Genomic DNA, 10008 nt, shown 5'->3' with positions numbered 1-10008 from the left:
CCAGGAAATTTCCAGGCAGCTGCTGATAGGGAAAGATGGACAGCTCAGAAATCCAGGCAGCCAGCAGCTGGAATTCTCCTCCAAGCACCAAACCTCCATCCCAGCTGCAGGAATTACCAGGAAATTTCCAGTCATCTGCCCATAGGGAGAGATGGACAGCTCAAAAATCCATGCAACCAACAGCTGGAATTCCCTGTACTCCTGCAGGCACCAAACCTCCATCCCAACTGCAGGAATTACCAGGAAATTTCCAGGCCCTGCCAAGGAAGGCTCCTCGTGCCAGCTGGGGTGGGGATTTGGGATGTTGTACCCCTCAAAGGGACTCTGCACTCTGCCCCAGGGACCCCTGGGCTGTGCCCAGGAGATGTGGAGAGAGAGAAATCACTGGGAAAATCCCAGTGGATGCTGCACCGTCACCTCCATGGCCCCCAGCAAGGTGCTGCTCCTTCCGTCCGTGGGACAGAGCATTAATTTACTCCTGCCTATCTCAGAGCCTGCTCCTGGGGAGGAAAGCCATTATTTAAACATTAATTCCTTGTGTGGGCTCTCCTGCAATAAAGCAGGAGTGCGGAGGTGTTGAAGGAATTACGTTTTTATTTAATCACGGAGTAATTACAGGACCAGAGCTCTGTGGAGCAGCTGTGATTGACTTCCCTGCTCAGCCCCAGCTCACAGGAAGGGCCAAACTGTCTGACACCAAACACACAGGGACCACCTCACCCCTGGCATGGCCACTGCAGTCGTGCCACTGCTCAGTGGGCCACAGAAATGTAAATAGATAAATATAAACATAAATATATAGCAATAAATATAGAAATAAATATACATATAATATATAGAAATAAATATAAATATAAATAAATATATAAATATAAATATAAATATATAAATATAAATATAAAAATATATAAATATAAATATAAATATAAATAATCTGTGCATTTATCTATAGAGTCCTGCAAGGAGAGCCCCAGCTCGGACAGGGCTCTGTTTCCAGGGTGGTTTTGCACCAGGGAGCTGCAGCCCCGTGACCCAGAGCAGGCTCCCGGGGATGCATCCAGACCATTCTCCAAATTCCAAATTTTTCACTTAGCAGAAGGCCAAGGAATTGCCCCAAGGGTGACAAGTGTAAGAGCATGGCTTGTGGCCGGACCAGTTTCACTGGGAACAGGAATATGCTGGGAAATGTCTCTTCTTCCCATTCCATGGCAATTCCACCAGTTTTATCAAAAAAGCTGATTTGAGGCCAGAGTGCTCTGCAGGGTCTGGGAGCACAGGCAGTAAATTCCTCCAGTTGTTTTCTGCTCAAGTGAAGCTTTTTCCTCAGAAAAAAACACCCCGAATTAATTTGAAAACTTCAAGAGACTGAGAAAGCATCACTTCCCCTTGATAATTCGTTCCAGTGGTTAATTACCTCGCTATTAGAAATGTGTCTTTTGTTCTAATTTAAATGTGTCTGGCTCCAGCTTCCAGTTGTTGGCTCTCTTGTGCTTTCCCTGCTGGATTAAAAGGCCCTTTCAGAGCTTGCTGTATCCCAGGAACATTTTTGCAGAGCCGATTCAAGGCACCTCTGGATCCTCCCTGGCTAAACCCCAGGGACCTCACTCCCTCCTTGCCTTTCAGTGGTGGTTTTTTCAGTTCCTCAGAGAATTCTCTTCCTTCTTTTATTCACCCTCTCCTGTTTGCCAAAACCCTCTTTAACGAAGCACATTTCCCAGCCCTGCATGGAATATTCCCCTTGGTCCCACAGGTGCATCAGGACCACAGCAACCCCCTAAACCTCACCAGGGCTGTGCTGGGGCCACTGCCCCCAGCCTTGGAGGGTGTCAGAGCCCTGGGAATGCCTGTGGAGCTGCTTTTGCTCCTCTAGCCTCTAAATTATTTCCACATTTGATCTTTTCTGGGACACAGCCTCCCAGTTTGTGAGCATGGCCTATATTTCCTGTGTCTAGATTGCAGCATTGCCTTGGATTTGATTAAAATGTGGTTTTTTTTTTCTTGGATGGCAGCAGATTTACCCAGGAATCCAGATTCCCCCACTCCCTCAGGGCACTGTCTCGCCAGCAGTCCCAGAAAACAGGGCTTTTTACCCCAATTTTGTGGCATGGGAAGTGTTTTTTAGTCCCAGAGGACCACCCTGGGCATGGAGCCATCAGCTCCTGGGTGTTGCTGCCAGCACTAACAGGTTTAGCATCAGCCCCATGGCTGATTTAAGGATTAAGCTCCTTAGAGGGAGCAGTGCTGGATTTGTGGGAAGATCAGGGCTCAGGGATCCCCCTTCCCATCCCAGCAGCCTGGGAAGCACTGAGGGAATTCCCTGTCGCAGACATCTTTTACGGAAAATCCTTTCCTTAGGATTTTTCCTCCTGAGAAGCTGAGAGGCCTCGGGAACAAAATGTGAACAATGATTGGTTATCTGCTGCTGTGGAATGCAACAGGTGCATCTGGGATTGGTCTCATAGAATTGTTTGTAATTAATGGCCAATCACAGCCCAGCTGGCTCGGACAGAGAGTCTGAGCCACAAACCTTTGTTATCATTCCTTCTTATTCTATTCTTAGCTAACCTTCTGATGAAATCCTTTCTTCTATTCTTTTAGTATAGTTTTAATATAATATATATCATAAAATAATAAATCAAGCCTTCTGAAACATGGAGTCAGATCCTCATCTCTTCCCTCATCCTAAGACCCCTGTGAACACGGTCACAATTCCCTGCCCTGCTCAGTCCTTGTGCCTCTCCCACAGCTGCTGCCACAGCCATGCCACCAGCACATCCTGCCATGGGAGGGACAGGAGGGTGACAATGCACCCTGCAGGGCTCTGGCTTGGCCACCACAGCACAGGTGAGGTGGTGCTGCACCACAGAGTGCTGCTCCTGTGTTATTCAGCAGCAAATGAGGCTCCTGGGAAGGGCAGGTGGGCAAGCAGAGGGTGCTGGAGGTGCCCTGCAGGTGGATGTCCCAGCACAGGCACAGGAGCAGCCCCATCCCGAGCCGGGCATGCGCCCACGGTGGCTGCAGAGCCCAGAGCTGGCACGGGCCCAGCCCTGGCACGGGCCCAGCCCTGCTGGCAGTCACGGGCTGGCTGAGGTGTTCTCAGCAGTCAGATGTCACCTCTAACCATGTCTCCAGCTGGCAGCAGTGGCGTCACAGCTCCGTAGGACAGCTCTCACTGTCCCAGGGCGGTGACAGCAGCAGTGTCCAGCCCTGGGGACACCTGAGCTTGTGGGCTAATCAATGGTGGTGGCATCGCTCAGCCCTAAGGACCCCATCCCAGGGGCATTCCTCTCTCCCAGCACAGCCCTGCAGCCACTTCCTTCACCCCCACAGTTTGCAGGACTTTGTGTCACCACCTGGGGAGGGTCACAGCGCCAGGTCCCCGTTTGGTGGTGGCTTTTTGATCTGTCCCAGGTGGTGACTTTTTGATCTGTGCACCCCCCTGGGGACACTGCAGAGAGCTCCCTGGGAGCACTCATGGATCCCTCCTTGCTCCTTCTGCCTGGCCAGGTGACAAACAGGAAGGGACACCCAGGGCAGGAGGAGATGCGGGGGCGTTTCCCAGGCAATAAAAACCCCTGGCAGCTTTTCCGAGCAAAGCTTCAGTTCCCTCCTTCAACAGGCCCAGTGCCTCTGTGCCAGGCACAAAGGGACCTGTGCCCTGCACAGGAGAGTTCATAAATCATCAGTGACTGGCTCAGCTCTCCTCTCACGGGTGCTCCTTGTGGAGCTGCCCTTCCTCCTCCTCCGAGTTCTTCCACGGCGCTGGCACGAAAGCATCGAGTAAATAAAGATAAGGCTCTTACTCACTGCTGCCCATGTGAATCATTGCTGTGGTAGGAGAATTAATCCACAAACATCAGAGGTTTATGTCCAAAAAGGAGACAGAGGAGTCCTCTGACTTTATTTGAATAAAGGCAGAGGACATGGGGCATTCCCCTGGGATCTCTCCAATTTTTTGGAGCCTCCTTTTTATCCCAATTTCCCGGCCACATTTCCCTTCTCTCTTTCCCCATTTCTGAGGTTCTTGAGAGGTACAGACTCCCTAGTACCCCTGATACCAAAGACTTCCCTCTAATGTATAACCTTCCATTTTAATTTTTAATTCTTACAGAATTTAGGGGTTTTTCTTCCCCACTGTTTCTTTCATCTTTCAATGCCTAACTTCATTTATTGACAAACCTAAAGTTTATTTGTAAAAGCAAATACCTTTTTCCATTCATCAATCAGCAGAATCCATCCCATTGTTTCTTTTCTCTCCCAGTGCTAGTTTTATCCACCAGCAGACCCACAGCTTGTTTGTGTTACGAGAGAATATTCCAATTTAATAATTAAGGAAACTTATTAAATAATCAAAGTATAAATTTGGAAAAAGCCGCAAGCAATTCAACTCTGAGCCAGGCGATCAGAATTGGGGAAACCCAGGATTTGGCCTGTATTGCACCAAAGTCCCCGTGGGTCTCCAAATGTCATTTCTAAGGGGTTTGTTTTATACAGTCTTTTGGGGTCTGGAAGGGGCCCTTCTTTAGCACATTATCGTAGTGTTTTCTTCCTTGCTGCCTCGTTTCTCAGAACTGGTGAATAATTGCTGTGATTCTGTCAGGTGAAAATCTTCTGGGATAAACTTCTGGCATTGAATATTATCTTATTGATGATGCCTATCAAATGTCTCCTGCTGGGGTCTTGTCAGACAAAAAAATCCCTTGAAATATCCACCTCTGGAGCCAGTGTCCTCCTGGTGTCTGAATCTCCATCCTTATCACTTTGCCTATTACTGCTTGTTGCTCGACACTGGCTTCAGTACACAAAATGCTGTGGTTTTTAATTTCCTTTAGCACGAATTGTTTTATAACATTTGTAAAGACAAATCCGCCATTCCTCTCAGCTGGGTGGGCAGCCAAGGAAAATGCTCCGTTTTCCCAGACCTCTGCAAACTAAAAAAAAGCAGTGCTGGCTGTCCCCTTGCCCTTGCTCTGGGCTCTGCTGGCAGCACTGAGCCCAGAGCCCAGCACGGGAGCCTTTGCCAAGCAGCTGCAGCAGAGCAGAGCCTGGGCTGTGCTCTCGCAGCCTTCGCTGCTTTCCTGCATCTTCCTCCTCTGCCAAAGCACCCATGCCACTGTTAGGAAAATTAATCCACAAACATCAGAAGTTTATGTCCAAAAAGGAGACAGAGGAGTGCTTTTACTTTATTCTAATAAAGGCAGAGGCCATGGGGCAATCCACTGGGATCTCCCCAGTTTTTGAAGGACGCAGCCTCCCTTTTATCCCAATTTCCCAGCCACATTTCCCTTCTGTCTTTCCCCATTGGCTGAGGTACTTGAGACGTACAGACTTCCCAGAATGCCTGATACCAAAGATTTCCCTCCCTTTTAATTGTTAATTCTTACAGAATTTAGGGGAGCAGCGTGTGAGGCAGGGATGGGACCAAAACAGCGCCAACTTGGGACCTGCTGGGTGCACGGAGGCTTGGAGGGATCCACATCCCAGCACTCAGAGGCAGCAGCTGCAGCCTGCACACTGCAGGGAGCTGGAACGCTGCTCCAGGACCTGTGGATTGCCGTGGGGATTCAGGGATCTGCTCCTGGAGTGAAGCACCCACACCCTGCTGGGGGAACAGGGCCACCTTGTTCAGCTCTGGGCTCTGGTGGGACACCCAGGCAGGTTTTATGGCTGAGCCAATGGATGATTCCCCATCCCAATCACCAAATGGATGATTCCCCATCCCAGGTTGGGCAGACCTTGGAGACTCGTGCTCCAGTGGAAAGTGCCCCTCTCCATGGCAGGGACAAGATGGGCTTTGAAGTCCCTTCCAGCCCCAGCTGTTCCAGGATTCCATGACAATAGGAATTCATTCCGTGACAATGGGAACTCATTCCATGACAAAATAGGAACTCCTGGCGGGAGCAGGAGGAGAGGCAGAGCCGGCATCCCCCAGCCTGCTCCCCTGGCAGGGCACACGTGTTGCTGCATGATGGATGTTTGCTCTGTACCGACCCAGGAGCCGAAATAAATTGCAGCTATACAATGAAGAGGCACTTTATTGCTCAGGCATTAGGCAAAGCTAATGTAATCCGAACCGATATTGAATACAAATCCTCGGCTGTGACTCACCCTGCTATTACATTGTGTTCTGCAGAGCAGCCTCGTGCCATCAGAGTCAGGCTTTAGGGAAAAATAAGAAAGGAACAGGCTTTTCTCTCTCCCTGTGAAAGACAGCTGCAATGACGGCCAAATCACCCAATCATTGCCTTAATTAATAATTATTCGGAGCCTCCTGGGATTGATTGGATCATTATGACACCAAGTGAAGCCTGAAGAAGAACTCCAGGGGGAAGATGGTGCTGATTCCTTGCTCCCTTTGGCTCTCTCACTTGCAGAAGGAGCATATCAGAGCTTCAGGAGCTCACAGGGAGGGAGAAAACCTGCATTTTTCCTGGGATAACTCATTCCTGCAAGCAACACCTGACTTTACAACCATCACCTGCTCTTTCTGCCTGGAGCCCAGCATGAGGCCTTGCTGCTGTGCCAGTGCTGCAGCAGCAGGATGAGGGGAGAGGGGATTTTTATTCCTCCAGCCTTCCTCAATCATCTCCCTCCCTCCCTGAGACTGGAGCTGGGATCCTGCTCAGCACAACCTTTGCTTTCAGGTGCCACGTTGGTGCCTGATGCACAACCAGCAGCCAGGGCTGTGGGTTGCACTGCCAGGGCATCCTTCCTGAGAGGAGGGGCAGATTTGCCTTTACAAACAAGCTGTGGGTCTGCTGGTAGATGAAACCAGCACTGGGAGGTAAAAGAAACAATGGGGAGAATTCCACTGATTGATGAATGGAAAAGGATATTTGCTTCTACAAATAAACTTTAGGTTTGCTGATAAATGAAGTTAGGCATTGAAAGATGAAAGAAACAGTGGGGAAGAAAAACTCCTAAATTCCATAAGAATTAACAATTAAAATGGAGGGTTATACATTAGAGGGGAATCTTTGATATCAGGGAGTCTGTACCTCTCAAGTACCTCAGCCAATGGGGAAAGACAGAAGGGAAATGTGGCTGGGAAATTGGGATAAAAGGGAGGCTGCATCCTCCAAAAATCTGGGAGATCCCAGGGCAATGCCCCATGGCCTCTCCCTTTGTTTGAGTAAAGCCAAAAAAGGACTCCTCTGTCTCCTTTTTGGACATAAACCTCTGATGTTTGTGGATTAATTCTCCTAACATTCCTCTCTGGGAATGGGGGTGTTGAGGAGACACTGATGAATCAAGACCCCAAACACTCCTGCAAGGCAGGGGCTTTGTCTGCCCCGTGCTCTGTGAGGTTCAGAGTCCAGCACAGCCTTGTGCTGAGTTGGGAAATCTCACCACACCTGAGGTCAATACTAATGCAGTCCTTGATCCCACAGCCAGCACTGCAAATCTTCCTCTAATGCAGCCAGGAACCCTCCCCTGCTCAAACTCTCCTCCCTCTAGCTGTTCCCTTCAAGAGCAGACAACCTTGGGTGAGTCAATTTGTGTTCCCCCCTTAGCCATGAGCCCCAGAGCATCTCAGCATCTCCAGCAGTGCTGAAGGGCAGAGTCCATCCCCACTCAGTCCCTGTATCCCTGATCCCCTGCCAAAACTGCACCCAGGCACCCCTGGGGAGAGCCTGTTCGTCCTCCACACTGCTGCACAGGGCTCCTTGAAGAGTGCCAAGAAAATAAACAGGATCCCTGAAAGAAAAATCAAAATCCCTCCCACTCCTGTGCTGGATCATCCCCTGTCACAGACATCTTTTAAGAAAAATCCTTTCCTTAGGATTTTTCCTCCTGAGAAGCTGAGAGGCCTCAGGAACAAAATGTAACCAATGGTTATCTGCTGCTGTGGAATGCAACAGGTGGATCTGGGATTGGTCTCATGTGGTTGTTTCTAATTAATGGCCAATCACAGCCCAGCTGGCTTGGACTCTCTGTCCAAGCCACAAGCCTTTGCTATTCATTCTTTTCTATTCTTAGCTTAGCTAGCCTTCTGATGAGAACCTTTTCTTCTACTCTTTTAGTATAGTTTTAATGTAATATGTGTCATAAAATAATAAACCAAGCCTTCTGAAACATGGAGTCAGATCCTCGTCTCTCCCCTCATTCCAAGAACCCCCGTGAGCACGGTCACAATCCCCCTGTTGGATCTCCACGCTGTGAGCACACAGGGATGAACAAACCAAGGGTGCTGAGCATGGAAATGGCTCTCCAGCACACTGAGGTGACTTCCCTGGCTGCAGGGACCTTTCTGTGCCTGTGGCTTCCTGGGCTGCTTTGGGTCACCCTCACTGGCTCCTTCTGGGCTGCAGCAGGATAGGGACCAGCAAGGAGCACCCCAACCTCTGCCTGGCATCTGCTCCCAGTGCCTCAGGGACCTGCCAGGCCACGTTGCAGTGATGAACACACCTTCCCTGGCTTTGGGGAAGAGGGAATGAACCATCCCCACGCTGCCAGCAAAGCCCCCATGAAGGCAATAAGTCATTTACTCCTCTCCCTCCCTCACAGAGCATCCCTGGTTAATGAGATCATCCATCAACAGGATTTTTGGAAGCTGTCAGCTTGGTTCAGGCTGAGAGACTCAGCCATCAGCCACAGGGATCCATCAGGGTCTGAGGAACTGGCAGAGGCACTCAGTGCTTCCCAGAGCAGCCCTGCCCTGACTCCTGTCCCACCACCAGCCCTGCAGACCCCTCTGCTGCCATGCCATGATGCTCGAGGCTTTCTGGGCACAGAGCACACCCAGACAGTGGGAAGGGCCCTTTCCTGGTTGTGCTGCTCCTGCTGCTGTGGCACAGGGAATGCCATGTGGAGCAGTCCTGGGCTGCTCCCTGGAAAGGTCAGGCTGGCAGAGCGCAGTCGCCAGGAAAAGCCTCCCAGCCCTGGGCCAGCCCCCAGCTGATTTATTTGCCCTCTGACAAGCACAGGAAGCAGAGCAGAACCAGGGAGGCACAGGGATGAAAGGGGATGAAAGCAGATGGCGAGACTGGGAGGGACCAGAAATACCTGGAAGGCTTGAACTTCAGAGAATCGGTCTAATACGTGAATAAGTGCATTTTCCACGGCGCTGTGCGTGGCAGGAGGACAGGCAGGGGCTGCTGCTGAGTGCTTTCTGCACCATGAAATCAATCCCACCCAGCACACACGGGCTGGCTCTGCCAGGAATCCTTCCCAGGTCCTGCTGGCCCACCTCTGGTTGACACCCACAGCTCACAAATGGAATTAGAGCAGTGATGAGTAAATGGAGACCTTTTTTCCTCAGAGTGGTAAAAAAGCTTATCAAAGTGAGGAAAATGCCAGGAATGACAGGGATTTAGGGAGGTGTGGGACAGAGCAGTGTTGAAGCAGGACACTCAGAACTGGAATCCACAAATGAGAGGCTGACCATGCCCTGGACAGGGCAGCCACATGTGTTTATTCCCAGTTTGAGCCCCTTTGACTCATCCTTTCTGCCCTTCCAGCTCCTCTGGGCTCCCCACTGCCTTCCCACCAGGATATCCCAGAGATGTGGCTCACCAGGGGCTGCCACCCTCCCTCCCTCCCTCCCTCCCCATGTACCAGCACAGTGCCACACTCCCAGCTCCTTATCTGCTGCCAGGCTGACCAGCTCTGGCTGTAATTTCATGCTGTTAGAAGCAATCACGCTTGTAAAGCAAAAATCACGGCTGTGTTTCATGGCACAGAATGTGAAGGAGGCTTTTAAGCACTGGAGAAATCCCAGCTGATGGCTCATCCCTCTATCCCTGTGCTGGCACAGCTTCATCCCAGTGCCCAGACATCCCCACAGCCACCCCCTCATCCACGGCTTTCAGAGCAGTCACAGATAATCATTTCTTCCTAATATTTAATGTAAACATAACCTCCTGCAGCTAAAAGCCATTCTCACTTACCCCAGCACTGCACACCCCTGTAAAAGCCCTCCTCATCCTCACCCTCCTGCACAGCAGCAGCCTTGCAAGGGGCAGCCCTGCTTTTTTAGCAGCTCTCAGTAACAAGCTCCAGGTGGAA

The sequence above is a fragment of the Molothrus aeneus genome, chromosome 18 (assembly GCF_037042795.1).
Source record: "Molothrus aeneus isolate 106 chromosome 18, BPBGC_Maene_1.0, whole genome shotgun sequence".
NCBI classification, from domain to species: domain Eukaryota; kingdom Metazoa; phylum Chordata; class Aves; order Passeriformes; family Icteridae; genus Molothrus; species Molothrus aeneus.
The sequence above is the reverse complement of the archived record's forward strand: the minus strand, read 5'-3'. Positions refer to the sequence as shown.